The 15,762-nt window shown below is 37.3% G+C and overlaps 1 pseudogene; it reads right to left on the reverse strand.

Annotated features, from left to right (window-relative positions):
• Positions 1-9,644: 9,644 nt before the first annotated feature.
• LOC101092490 overlaps positions 9,645-15,762 on the reverse strand; it is a 135,281-nt pseudogene continuing 129,163 nt past the window's right edge.

The raw sequence follows: 15,762 nt of genomic DNA on the forward strand, positions 1-15,762 counted from the left end.
TTAATTTTTATTTTCCTCCATGTGATAAAAATATTTTGCTGTCTCATTTAATATCTTTCATCTTTAGAGATAACATTTTTTTTTAATTTGGCAGATTAATCCAAAGGAAATTAAAGAAAGAAAAAAACAGAATTCATACAACTGTAATCTATTTTGTTTTACTTATTAATTGGAGAACATCCTAAAATACATCACTTAGTCTTGACATACTTGAAACTTAAAGCTGATCTTTTTGGTAATTCAGCTTACAAGTTCTAATAAATATGAACTATCTAGTAAGACTAGCTATAAAGAGATGTGTGCATGTGTGTAAGTGGGCGTGTGTGTATGTGTGTGATCCAAAATGACAAAGTCCTATTGGTTAAAACCAAACCAAAACAAGAAGTAAAAACAAAGGTCAGAAAGCCTAACACGTTTTTCTGAAACAACCATGTTAATTCTTGACAGAAAGCATCAAATATGAATATAATTCACGGCAAATTGTCTAAGCCACATACACTTTTGTTTTAAGCAGGTTTATCTCAAATCTCACTTTCCTCATGTATAAGATGATATTACATTATATCATAATTTGGGTGTTTATACATTAAAGGAAACCCAATTACAAAGCATAAAATACATCAGGTGTCCTGGCTATAAATGAGTAATAAGTATTGTATAGTATGGGTTTAAATGCACCTAGAACCGAAACAACAGTGGCAATGATAAAATAGATTTAGGCACTTTTTAAAAGCACTTTCATTGTTTACTCTTCAACACTTAGATGTTTCATTTCTTCTTAGACGAAACAAGATAAGCTAAGAGTCATGACCTGACCTAGTCAGGTCATCAAAATTGATTTAAAAAGTATTTCCCATCCAAGACCTACTAATTTGTAGTTTTCAGATAAAATTTCTCATTTAAAGTAAGAAAATTGGTATCATTCCCAGGCTTTAATTTCTAACTTCTTGTCTACTGCTCCAAGTTTTATCATTTTTTTTGAACTTTTCAGAAGTGAAAAGATGAATGTTTTGTGTTTCTGCTCTTCTGAGAAAAATTATCGATGAAGATGTTTGTCTTATGCATCGTTACTTTTGAGTAGCAGGTCCTCCAATTTTCAGCTAAATTGATTTTTGTCTATCTCCTGGTGTAACACAATATTGTCAATCATGCAGTTTCCTCAATTAGACATGCTGTGCCTCTCTGTCCCACTGTTTATCACTTCACTTGTACACACTTAAAACATAATTATTAATCAAAACACAATTATTTTGCTTTTCATAACAAACAGTAAATGAGGCTAGGTGGCTGTGATTTCTCCCAACTACAATGGGAGAAAATGTGTATGTACCATAATTGAAATAACTTAGTGACCACAGCTTCTTCCCTTATAAAATAAAAGATATTACTAATTTAGAGACTGCAAATTTGTTAAATGTTTCCCATTTCTGTATGTTTATGATGAAGGGCAGTTACAATGGATGAGAATAAACCCATGAAGATAAATTATTGAACACCTTATTTTGTATACGTTATATTCTATATACATTATATTCTATATACTATATAATTAATTAATGCAGTCTATTTCTACTCTATAGCCATTACATTGGGAGATTATGACATTAAAGTAGGATGATTTTATATATATATATATATGTGTATATATATATATATATAATTATATAATCTAATATTAGATATATAAATATATTTTTTTATTTTTTTCCACAAGTAGCTGAACTGGTCTTCTAAATATTCTATAAAATTCATTGTAGCATATTTTCTTATTCATCATGAATCCACTGTTATTAATCCATTTGTTATAGTAAGAAAAAGGTTAGTGCAATTCACAATCTCAAAATCCACAATGTGTCCATTTCCAATCTACCACTCCCAAACTCCTATTAATTTCCAATAAATAAGAACAATATCCATCCTGTTTAATAAGACAGAATCCCTTTTATTCCCAGCTCTCAAAAAAAGATCTATATCCAAATTTATTTGATCTTACTGCATGAATATTCCTTGAACCTGTTCATTCTTCTCCAGCTCTACAATCAAGTCCTAGTTTCTCTGTCTGCATACTCCCAATTGATCTTTTATCTGTTCCTGTCTTTTCCCAAACTCTTTCTTACCCCGCAGTGAAAGCTGTCTTTTAAAATTTATTTAAAAGTTTGAGAGACAGAGTGAGCACGCTCAAGCAGGGAAAGGCAGAGAAGGGCGGCGGGGCGGGGGGGGGGGGGGGGGGGGGGGGCAGAATCCCAAGCAAGCAAGCTCCACACTGTTGCTGCAGGGCCCCATGTGGGGCTCAAATTCACAAACTGTGAGATCATGACCTGAGCTGAAGTTGGATGCTTACCCACTGAGACACCCAGTTGCTCCGAAAGCTGTCTTTTAAAAATGCAGATTTAATCATGCCATTCTCAATACTCTTAGTCTATAAAGACTTATAACTCTGCTGGCCTCCCTGGCCCTGCATTATTGGGTTTCTTACTCTCTGGGTTCTGCTACCACTGGTTCTCTTTCAGTTCCTTCAACTTTCATAGTTTTTCACTATTATAATGCATTTGCCCTCTTCTTAGAAAATTCCTCATGCTTCACTCACTCTTCCTGTCCCTTCCCAAACACACTACAAAATAATCTTCTGTCTCTCTCCTTTTGTTATTTCACCACACGCATGACACAATTGCCTTTAGTAACCACTTACCACACAGGGTAAAGATATATGAAATCTTTGATTAATGTCTTCTGCATCATCTCTACTGAATCGTAAGCTTCAGTAGGACACAGAACATGTCTATACTGCAATCAAATGGGAAGTTTGTGACATATGAAAATATTGTCAGAAACCTTGGTCATAGGGAAGTGTAATCAAAACCCAGTGAAAAGGGAATTTATCTTATTTTTTTCTTCAATTTGTAATCAGATTATTCTATGGTTTTAAATGCATCTGATTAGATTGTTTCCAACACTACTTCCTTGAATTAAAAATTTCCTCCGGTCTTCTTGCAAAGAATTCCCATAAATTTATTGAAAGAGAATGTTTATTCCCTTGGGAGTATAAAACATGAATCATTCTATCACTTAAAATTATTTATACAGGGTTATTCAGCTACATTTCCAAACAGTGGCATTATTTTCATTATAAGAATGAAAAACTATTATTACCTCAACAAAATTGTCTTAGAAATGAGAACATTAGATTTACTGAAGTTTCAACTGAAGTTTATCCTGCTTTCCCCTTTGTATTAGAAGAAAATATTCAAACAAAATATATATAGCTGTTGGTTTGGTATGTAGATTTCTTTATCAACATCAGTGTAAAAATTGTGAATTCATTAGCTTGACTTTTTTTTTATGAAAAGACTGATAGCATATATTAAAAATTTTTTAATGTTAATACTTATTGCGATCAATCTACACACTTGGAAAACACACATGTCAAAAGAAGAGAAATATACAGGTCACCTATGAGCCCATAATCTGGAAATACTTTTTTTTCACCCCACGTGGGGATTGAAAACATGACCCCGGATCAATAGTTGCATGCTCCACTGACTGAGCCAGCCAGACACACCTGGAAATATTTACTCTTAAAATTTAGGTTAACTTCTTCCCAGATTTAAAAAAAAAAAAATCTTTTCGACACTTATTATTTTGTGATATAATCACAATGGTACACATGTAAGACTACTTCTAACACTTAAAATTATAAACTGAATTACAAAATAAATATTTTCTCATGTCATTTTATATATTCTAAATCTGTGTACTATAATATTGCACCGCCCTAATATGTAGTTAGGAAGAGATACTATGAATATGCTGTATTTGTAATATATTTCATCTGCAAATGAATATTTAAAAATTTATAAAGTTTTACTGTTTTATGTTTTATTTTTATTTTTTTAATATACTTTATTGTCAAATTGGTTTCCATACAACACCCAGTGTTCATCCCAACAAGTGCCCTCCTCAATGCCCATCACCCATTTTCCCCTTTCCCCCACCCCCTATCAATGCTCAGTTTGTTCTCTGTATTTAAGTCTCTTATGGTTTGCCTCCCTCCCTAAGTTTTACTGTTTTAGATATTGATATGGTGAATATATCTGGATATGCATTTTGAACACATATCTGATTATTTTCAGATATTTCAAAATGTGTCCATTAATTTTAGCTATTATAGTTAATTTAATTAATATGTTGAATCTCCTGGAAAATCATGAAATGTTATTATGATCATAATTTTGTCATAGTATTGTCAAGGTAAGCTTTTAAGGTGGAGATTACTGTTTGAACAAAAGCTATATTTCTCTTTCATACTTGTTAAATTTTTAATATTAATTCCAATATAGTGCACATACAGTGTTATATTAGTTTCAGATGTACAACATAGTGATTCAATAATTCTAAACATTACCTAGTGCTCATCATGATATGTGTACTCTTTAATCCCCATCACCTATTTCACTCATTCTCCTCACTGACCTCTCCTCTGATAACCATCAGTTTATTATCTATAGTTAAGTGTCTGTTTCTTGGTTTGTCTGTCTCTTTCTTTTCCTTTTTTGTTTTGTTTCTTAAATTCCATATATGAGTGAAATCATATGGCATTTGTCTTTTTCTGACTCATTTCACTTAGCATTATACTCTCCAGTTCCATCCATGTCATTGCAAATGGCAAGATTTAATTCTTTTTATGGCTGATTCCATTGTGTGTGTATTATATAATATTTTTTAAAGTTTATTTATTTGTTTTGAGAGAGATAGAGAACGAGAGAGAGAATAGGGGAGGGGCATAGAGAGCAGGAGAGAGAGAATCCCAAGCAGACTCCATGCTGTCAGCACAGAGCTCAACGTGGGGACCGAACTCAGGAAGTGTGAGATTATGACCTGAGCCAAAATCCAAAGCTGGACGCTTAACCAACTGAGCCACCCAGGTGCCTCAATATATATGACATCTTTCTCTCTTCATTTGTTGATGGACACCTGGGCAGCTTCCATAATTTGGCTATTATAAATAATGCTGTAATAGACATAGAGGTGCATGTATCACTTTGAATTAGTGTTTTATATTTTGGAGGTAAATACACAGTAGTGTAATTATTGTATCATAGGGTAGTTCCATTTTTAACTTTCTGAGGAACCTCCATACTGCTTTCCACAGTGGCTGCACCAGTTTGCATTCCAACCAACAATATGAGGGTTCCTTTTTCTCCACATGTTCATCAACACTTGTTGTTTCTGGTGTTTTTGATTTTAGTCATTCTGACAGGTATGAGGTAATTGTAATTTGGATTTACATTTCCCTGATGATGAGTGATGTTGAGCATCTTTCCATGTATTTGTTGGCCATCTGTATGTCTTCTATAAGCTATATTTTAATTTAGTCTATTTATTTATTGTTTTTAAAATCCAATCTTTTTTCTTTCCTATGATATATTATTTTAAGGTCAATTGATCTTAATAGATGCAAAATAAAGTCCTTAAAGATAAACTGTAACATCAAAAGAAATCATTATATCACTTTTGATAATACATAATTTGGCAAAAATGAATCAATGGCTATAATGAACAAGCAAAATTTAAACTACTCAGTTCTATTTCTCGTTTCTTATATATTTTTTAAAAATTTTTTTTAACATTTATTTATTTTTGAGACAGAGAGAGACAGAGCATGAATGGGGGAGGGGCAGAGAGAGAAGGAGACACAGAATCCGAAGCAGGCTCCAGGCTCTGAGCCATCAGCCCAGAGCCTGACGCGGGGCTCGAACTCACAGACCGCGAGATCGTGACCTGGCTGAAGTCGGACGCTTAACCGACTGCGCCACCCAGGCGCCCCTCGTTTCTTATATATTAACTATAGTTTGTGATTCAGGAACTTACAGATATGTAATTTTTATTTTATCTGCCTTCTGAATGCACTTGGATCGTACACTAATCCACCACTACTCCTATATCAATGTGATACACTGAGAAATGTTTCAAGTAGGTTTTGGTATACATAATTAATGGTAACCAATTTTATGTGTCAAATTGAAGGGATGCCCAGATATTTGGCCAAACATTATTCTTTTTTTTTTTTTTTTACAATATTTGGAAGATAAAATTGATGTCATTTTATTTTATTTTTTTGTAATGTTTATTTATTTTTTGAGAAAGAGAGAGAGAAACAGAGTGTGAGCGAGGGATGGACAGAGAAACAGAGGGAGACACAGAATCCGAGGGGGGCTCCAGGCTCCAAGCTGTCAGCACAGAGCCCAACATGGGGCTTGAACCCACAGACTGTGAGATAATGACCTAAGCTGAAGTCTGACACTTAACTGACTGAGCCACTCAGGTGCCCCTGAACATTATTCTTAATGTGTCTCTGAGAGTGTTTTTGGAAGAGATTAACATTTAGATTGGTAGACTGAGTAAAGTAAATTGTTCTCCTTAATGCGGTAGGCCTCACCAAATCGGTTCAAGGCTTGAATAGAACAAAAAGTTGACCTTTCCCTGAGTAAGAGATCATTCTTTCTGCTTGACTGCCTTTGAACTGAAACATTGCCTTTTTCTTCTCCCTGCTTTTGGACTCAAATTGCAACATCAGTTCTTGTATCTGGAACCTGACAGCATTCGGATTAGAACTAAATCATCAGCATTCCTAGGTCTCCAGGTTGCTGACCCATCCTGCAGATCTGGGGATGTGCTCACCCTCATAATCATGTGAACCAATTATTCTTCTCTGGAGAACCTTGACATATAAATATAAGAACTACCCTAAAGAATCAACACAAAGCTTTAAGAAATGTTTGTTTAGATATACAGACAGGTTTTGTTAAACTTAAAAGCAGTATACAAATCACTGAAATTTAATGACTTAACTATATCCATAAGCTAAGAAAAATAAGGTGTAACAAGGAGAGTGTAACAGTGTGGGGCTTACTCATCTTACAGAGAGTAAGCCTTAGAAATGTTCACTTCTCAGAAAAATTAAATGCACACGATCAGAAATTCATATGTGTGTTCACAGATTGTTCTTATGATTTTTCACAATACATGTCAAAATTTTTTTATTGATTACCATATTAGTTTCTGTTGAGTAGTAAATGATTACACATGCACAAAATCAGATATACACATTTCTTATTCATGGGTTTCTCTGTCTGGGCAGTTCAACCACATGTCTGTTTCATGTGTGGCTACCAGAAGCATGTTCTTTTAGAGGGACATAGAAGAAGTCCCAAAGATAATACATATTGGTGTCTTTTCTTAGCTTACAGGATGAGGCCTAAAACTAAAATCACATGTTGCCTTAACATCTGATAATATGGAGAGAGCCTCAAATGTAAACATAAGTTTCCCACTCCATCTACAACCACAGATAAGGTCATGTAGCCTAACAAACTTCCTTTACTCAGAGACCAGGTACAGTGTCTGCTTATCTCTTTGTAGTGGGTTTCAGTTCCCTGTCTGTTCACAGAATTATGCAAATAAGCTAATCACATCCTCCTAAGGAGCGAGGGGCACTCCTCTCTCTTGATACTATGCAGCCCACTTCCCACAGCCCTGGCTGTTCACTCCATTCCCCTGTGCAACTACCACATGGCCCTGCATGGTGTGGAGTGTCTTCCATCAGACTGTGAATATATGTGACTGATACACTGCTGTCAATCCTATCTGTCCAGGCTCAAGTGTCATGTGTTTCGTCATCTCTATAACCCTAGGGCAGGAATCTGTCTCTTACCAATGGAGTAATATGAGGAGATTAAAATATAACATCATATATAGGCTTATAAAAGCATGGAGTTAAGTGTTCCATATTATATATTTGGGTATTTTTCCAGATAGAGAAACACATCTATGGTTTTACAATATCAGTCATTGCACTTAAAAAATAACGTTATACCTCAACATTGCTTCTTACCATACTTCCTCTCTAAATTCTCCCTCCTGCTCTAGTTCTCTTCTCAAGGTAATGAGTACATACTTTTTCTTATGATACATCCTTAAAAGTTAATGGTATTCTTAATGTATACTGCAAAAATGGCTTCAAGTAAATTTATCTAAAAATTAGGTTTTTACTAACTTATCCATGGTTTTGGAAAGAGTGCAAGTCAGTTGCCATCTGGAAAACAATCTGTTTTACTATGTCATTTTTGTCATTAATAATGCTCAAAAATTATTTATGTTGTAAACTAGACAGTGAGGAACCATTTGAGGCTCTGCTGTATGTATTGTGTGTTTTTAGCCAGTAATTTAAATAGTGATTATTGCGTTATAATGCATCTAGACCTGTTATAAAGAGTAGCGTACAGGAGCACCTGTGTGGCTCAGTCAGTTAAGCATCTGACTTTGGCTAAGGTCATGATCTCATGGTTTGTGAGTTTGAGCCCTGTGTCAGGCTCTGTGCTGACAGGTCAGAGCCTGGAGCTCACTTTGAGTTCTATGTCCCCCTCTCTTTTTGCCCCTCCCCCACCCCCACTCATACTGTCTCTCTCTCTCTCTCTCTCTCTCTCTCTCTCTCTCTCTCTCTCTCAAAAGTAAACACTAAAAATAGTAGCATACATATTAGTTATCGTTTTTTAATAATATTTCAAGGGTTATTTTGTCTATTATTAACATTTATAAACAAGTGAAGAGACAACTGGTCTTTTTGTTATGTTTTTACAGACTTTGCTATTGAAAAGCTGATATTGTATAAACCCGTTCAAAATTTATTCTATACGTAAATCTTGTACATGGCAAAATTTACACATCTATACCTTTACTGACATCCAGACTTCTGTATGACCACCATGTAGATGTCTATTAGTGATACCATTTTGGTCCAAGCACCATTATCTCTTTCTTGCATTCTTTTAGTAACCTCCTAACTGATCTCTCTGTATCTCCTAAATGCTCTCTAGAGACTATTCTCCATCTCCTATATTCCTTTCCTTTTGAAATGCAAATCACATTATGGCACTCCTCTGCTCAAAATTCTCCACTAGCTTCCTATCTCAGAGGGAAAGCCAAAGTGCTTAAATATATGGTTTTCAATATATATGACTTCATTTGAGTAATCTACGCTACTTTTTAAATTGTCTGTCCCTGGACCTTAGCCCAGATCAACTGAATAGGAATTTCTGAAGCAAGAGTATTTTTTAAAAAATCTTCCAGTGCTCTTGAGAACCACTGACAATTGTGATCTAGCTCCTACTTTTTTCTGACTATTCTACCACATTCTTTCTTGCTCACTCCACTCCAGCCATCATGGCCTCCTGGCTAGTTCTCAAACTATAATTGTTATAAGACATGCACACACACACACACACACACACACGCACATGCATGCACATGCATGCACACGCACATGCACGCGTGTGCACGCGCACACACACACACACACACACACGTACACACACAATTTCCTGCCCTGAGATTCATATTTTAAATGGTTCTAATCTGGCCTTCTTCTGGCTGTACTGTTTCCTCTAAGTGGGAATCTGTGGAGACAAAGAATGTGCCAACACACTTACCATTTTAGATCACTTTTGGATTCCTGGAATCTCACAATTATCTACCAAAAAGGACCTAACCCCGGTGCCTCTTCACAGTCCTCTTCTCTGGACCATCCTCACAAAGGTAGTCCACGCCACAGGTGCAATCACTCAGAACAACTCTCTTGGTGACCATTCTGTCTGGATCCACTGACAATAATGGATTACCTGAGACAATAAGGCTGTGCATGTCATTGCTATTCTGTTCGAACAGCGGCACAGATGCAGGAAGAAAAGTGACTAGGCCATATATTGTCACCACCAAGGGCATGTCAGTAGTCAGGAATCTCTGAAATTTATGTTTATCTGCTGCAGCGTGCTGAGAGAATAAAGGTGGGAGGGTATCCCAGGTGTATTAAGACAAATCTCTCAACAGCAGAAGCAGAGTTAGGATGGAAAAAAAAAATCCTTGCCCTTCAATGGCAGGCACATACATATGACAAGAAGCAAATTCAGACTGAGCATATAACCCCATCTGCCCTTTAATTGTAAAGGCCAACCAGTGAGGCTCTTTCCCCTTCTTCCAGTTCACCAGTTCTTCCTCCCTTCCATTCCAACAGTAAGCAGCCCAGCCTACTGGCAGTATGAGAGAGGATGGATGTGCTTGTCGAACTGTGGCGGCTGCTGTCCTGCCCCAGCATTTTCAGTCTCCAGAAGGAAAAAAAAACACATTTGTATTGTCCTCAGGGCGGTGAAAATGTAGACCTAACCTCCCTAACCTGGGTGAAGCAGGATGAAAAACCAGCTCCTTGTCAATCCGTTTCTGGTTAGTGTACACAGATCAGAGGGGATTCGGTGTCAGTAAACACCTGGAAATTTTGTTTCCTGGTTACTTCAGCTTTTTATCTTCTCTCCTTAAACAGTTTTCAAAATCCTAATGGAAAGTAGATGTTTTAGTAACATTTAATAGGTTATTTTTTAACTTAAGTGGCAATAGAAAAACATCCATAGTTCCCTGAGGCACATGTCAAGGCCAAGAAAGGCTTTTTGAAAAAAAATGCAGCAAACCTCTAGGATAAAGTAGAAAACACAATTTTTGCCCAGTCAAAACCTATAGGCTCCCATCCCTAAAGTGCTGACTAGTAGCCATGGTCCATTATTCCATGTCCACTCAGGCACTGCTGACCAAATCCCACTTTTCACCCATGGTACTGGTTCTGGTATATACGGATCAGAAGTCCATTTGGAGAAAATTAATTCATCTTATAGAGATTCGTCAGTACTGTGTCCTGAGATTTTTAGCTCCCCATCAAAACTGCACTCATGTGGCCTTAAGTACCTAAAAGCTCCTTGATATGTCCCCTGTGGCCCCACTTTGTTCTCTGTTCCACTGGTTTGAACCACAACACGTCCTCTCTGTTGAAGTGCATGCAACGCAGTACCATCAGCTTAGTAAAAATTTTGAAAGGATGACCCCTCAAAACAGCTCTCTTGACGACCATTCTCTCCAGATCCATTGACAATAGATGGCCTGTGGCAATGAGGCTGTGCATCCTGTTGTCATTCTGTTTGAAAAGCAGCACAAATGCAGAAGGAAAAGTGATTGTGCCACATAGTGTCACCACCAAAGCCACATCAGCAGTTAGGAATCTCTGAAATTTATGTTTATCCCTGCAGTGTGCAGAGAATAAAGGTGAGGCTCGGAAGTGCCTGAACCCACCTGGAAGATCAGCTCCTCTTTAGCTTTCACGGGCTCAGTGTTGCCTGGGTGTCGGCTCAGCTCCAGATTCACTACTGACATCTCTGGTCATCAGCTAGTAGAGAATATGCAATCAAGAATGTTCCTTGCTTGAAGTACTGAACCACTGAGACGGACTTCAGACATGAAGCGTGACATATCAACATATCAACCTCAGCTCCTTCAATCTCTTTTTCCCTCAATTTCTTTAAAATGCACTTCCTAGTATTAGTAAAGATCTGAAACTGAAAGTTCCAAGCATAATCTTGAAGAAGGCTTTCCTCAGGATCCCATGAAGATGTCCAAAAGTTCTTGAGGCCTCTGTATTTCTGAAATTGAATTCTTGCAGCTATGTCATGGGGGTGGGGGTGGGGGTGGGTATCTACTTCATCTGGAGACATCTCTTCCAGTCTTTCTTGTTTATATTTCTCCAACATTTTCTTCCTCAGCCTCTTCCTCCACTTTCTTGTCATAGACTACTCCGGTAGTCATAGTTTCATATCCTTCCCTCTGTTCCTCTTTACTATTTTCCTCCTGAGATTCCTCTTCAATAAAATCCTCATGTCCCATGTCATCATATTCATCTTCCCCACCACTTTCCACCATCCTCATCCAAAATCTATTCTACACGCTAATTTGATATCCCTTTGGGAACCTTCTTTACCACCTTGGGACTTTCCTTCAAGAAATAGTTTGCCTCTTTCAGCTCCTCCTTAGTGGGACAGGTTAGCTTCCATTGGATCTGGGATGACCTCTGTTTACAAAGATTCGTGTCTATCAGGGTCTGCCTTCATTAGGATCTTAAGGTCTTCCTCCATACCAGCTACAGCATCGATAGTGGGTGTATATAGGTGGGAAGGCCCCGAACAAAGAGGCAGAAAAGGTAGTAATCCCCAGTGCTGTTCCAGCCTTCTAGTAAACCAAGAAGGAAGAGGATGGAATCTGCCACTTGACACATGTCTAACACAGTGTGCAGATCCCTGGCCTTACAGCTGTGAAAACCCCTGATGCTTCAATGCAGGGCATAACAGCATAAAACTATTGGTGCTACTTCACTCATTTCAGTGTAGTGTTCCAGTGTCCTTATCCTGAAGCCGTGAAAGTCCTCTGGCAGGGAAATCCTATTGTGCAGGGACACCACCAGTACCTGATGAAGAAGGTCATCCTTGCCACCCAACTGTCTCTTCTCTGCCAGAAAGACCTCTTTCTTCTGCTTTCAGAGCTGACTGGCATGATGCCTCTGGTCTATTCTACTGAGCTCTTTTCTTACCTTCTTGCTTAGGATTTTCGGTGCTAGACAGCCCTTGCTATCCCTCTACATGGATCCTGGAACTCAATGCTGCTTGGTTTTCTGAGTTTTATTATGCTGCTTGACTGGGCCAGAAGGATGGGCTTCCATGTTGCTACTCATGTGTACCCAGTCAGCCTGTGTCAGTGTGTTTTAATCAGAGACACAAAAGCCAGTAAGAAACATTATGCAATTATGGGTACTGATAAAACCTACATAAGTCTGTAGCTCATGCATCTCCTGCTGTTTCTAATGCCTCACAGTGTCCAGTTTGGGAAGAAAGTGGAGGTGACATGAAGTGAAAGGAAGAGTAATGGCAAATTGGAATATGCAAAAGTGATCTGGAACCTATGAGATAAAACTACCAATGTTGATGAATTAGACATCCAGAAAAAATGCTGAATGCACTTGACCATAAAACGTTACAAAAACCTATTTCCAGGATCTGGAGAAGCTGAAAGAAGATATCAGGCAGGAGGTAAAGCATCAGCAACGTAGCTGCTCCCTCAGGCCTACAAGGCGTGTCAACACAATCTCGACAAGGTATGTGGGTGGCAACAGCACCTCACCTTGCTTGCTAAGCATTGACATGCTGTTGTTTGACTTTGCCTTCCAAATCTTCTGCAAATTTCTCTAGGTTAGGCCAACCTTATCCCAGAACTATGAAGGCATGGGAATTCAGAAGGGAGACAGTTCTATCTGAGCTAAATCAACAGAATTTAAAGCCCCAATAATCAATTTTTGTCACCTGGGCCAATATATACAGTATTTTAAACTATACAAAACTTCCAAATAAAGGTAATGGCAAAGTGATGCTTCCTTTATAATGATGCAACGGTTCCTCATAACAATAAAAAACTTGCTAATCTTTTCCCAAAGAGGATACAAATCATTTTAACCACCCTGGTGTAAAATATATTCCTCTCCTAGCTGAGCCACATCCCCCCTGATTTCTTATAATTCAAATTTTGAGATGCGCGGTTACCTTCTATTAACACTTCTTGTGTTTGACAGGAGGGGAGTGGAAGAGGGAAAGAAATATTTTATATATAACCAAATATGCTCATATTGATATAAGGAAGAAATGCATATAATATTATAGTGCTTGTTTCTGCATCTATTCCTATGACCATAGCTGGTATTTATAATTATCTTCTTTTCCTATCCATTCATGACTCTGCCCTCAGTTACCACATTGGCTGGTTATGTTTTCCTATCTGATGGGGAGACCCAATCTTCATTTCTGAAGGCTCTGGGCCATTAGCAGTCCTACCAAATTTGGATTATTATAGTTTTATATTAACTTTAAGCATAGGATATAGGAGAACTAAAAGGCATTCCAAATTATCACCTACATTACTGTAGATGATATTACTGTAAAGTAGCAACTGAATTTCCTAAGAGAGTACAGTAAACCTGAATCTAAACATCTCACCTAGTAGAGTAAGATTCTTTAATTTTTTAGATTCACTGTCATTAGGAACCTAAAGTGGCCAGGTAGCAAGCTCTAATGTATTTGAACCATTGTTGAGTCTTCTGGTGAAATGTTCTACCATGGGAACTAATAACTCTATTGCAGAGCCTAATGTTCTGGGCACTTGAGGACACAAAGTATAAACTTCACTAGTGTATCATAAGGGATGATAGGAATGACTCTCATTTCCAACCATGGGAAAAGAGTTGGATTAGCAAGCCCAAATGATATATTTGTTGCCTACTATATCCAAAACTCTCAATACACATCATGCTTCTCTCTTTGTAGTGGGAGGGGCCAGATGCAGCAATTTATCTTTATGAGTCACCCCAGAATACTACCATTAGAAAGCAAGACCAAATAAGCACCATGTATTTTATAACTTTAACTCATTTTTTTAAGTTTATTTATTTTTAGAAAGATACAGAGAGCAAGCAGGAGAAGGGCAGAGATAGAGGGAGACAGAGAACCCCAAGCAGGCTCCACACTGTCAGTGCAGAGCCTGATGCGCAGCTCAGACTCATGAACCCTGAGATTATGACCTGAGCCGAAATCAAGAGTTGGCTGCTTAACTGCTTAACTGACTGAGCCACCCAGGCGCTCCTAACTCAACTCTTGACACTGAACGCTTTCTTAAGGCAGTTAAGCAGTAACTCATCTAGATTTGTACATTTTAAGTGCATCTACAATAATAAAGACTAATTCATGCTCTTAAAAATATAAGATTATGAAATATTCTGAAAAGTAGCCATTAATATTTCTATAATTGTTCAAAATATATTGCTTTAAAGCGTTCTCAGTGAATAATCAGTGCATGACCCACTTAAGAAATTAATATAATCTCCACTTGCTATTTTAGCAGTTCATGGAATACACTTATACACTTTCTTCATTCTTTCAACACATTTGTAGCTTGACTACTGCATGCTTGGCACACTGTGCAGAGTTTACAATAATGATCCAAATAGGTCATGTCCCAATTGTAAAGTAATTTACAGAAAGACTGTCTTTCTCAGTCTCTCAAAAATAAACGTTAAAACAAATTTTTTTAAAAAAAAGTTAGATGTGAAATACGAGGAACCTCAGGAAAAGTAACTGAAATGAGTCAATTGGAAGGTGGGGGGGGTAGGGAAAAATAGGAAATAAACAAGTGAAAATACCAGAGCAAATTTCAGATAATGTGCTATGAAAAAAAAAGAGTGAGATAGTGACTCTATGTAAAGGAAGGCACTTTGGATAGACAGAATTATTAGGAGCTTCTTTGAGGATGTGGCTTTTGAACTGGAAACTAATTGAAAAGAAGGAGACCACAGGAAAATTGAGATGAGAGCTCCAGAAAGATACTAAAGGAAGAGCAAGCTCGGTATGTTGGGGACAAAGAAACCAGTGTGAACGAAGCATAATGAGAAAAAGAAAAAGAAAGAATGAGAAGCATAATGAGTGATGCTGGATGGACGAGATCAGAAAAATCAGCTGGACCTGAAATATGCAGGACTTTATACAGCATGATAAATAATCAACATTTATTATATAAATTTGATATGTTAATTGTGTTATGCATGAGATCAGCAAAATGTAATTCACATTGTAGAAACCCTCTCTTCTGTGACTAGAAGGGGCCCTATGTGGAGACAGACAAGTTAAAACACAACAGTGGCCAAGATAAGATGTAATAATACGTTTAACATAATTTTTTTCTTTGAGAAGGAAAGAAGTAGCTATAGGATATGTTGGAAGTAGAACAAAAAGTGAAGTGTTTTGCCATTTACTGAGATGAAAAGCCTGGGTTAAATGTAGTTTTGACAAGGAGTTAAAG

Source organism: Felis catus, chromosome F2 (assembly GCF_018350175.1).
Source record: "Felis catus isolate Fca126 chromosome F2, F.catus_Fca126_mat1.0, whole genome shotgun sequence".
NCBI classification, from domain to species: Eukaryota; Metazoa; Chordata; class Mammalia; order Carnivora; family Felidae; genus Felis; species Felis catus.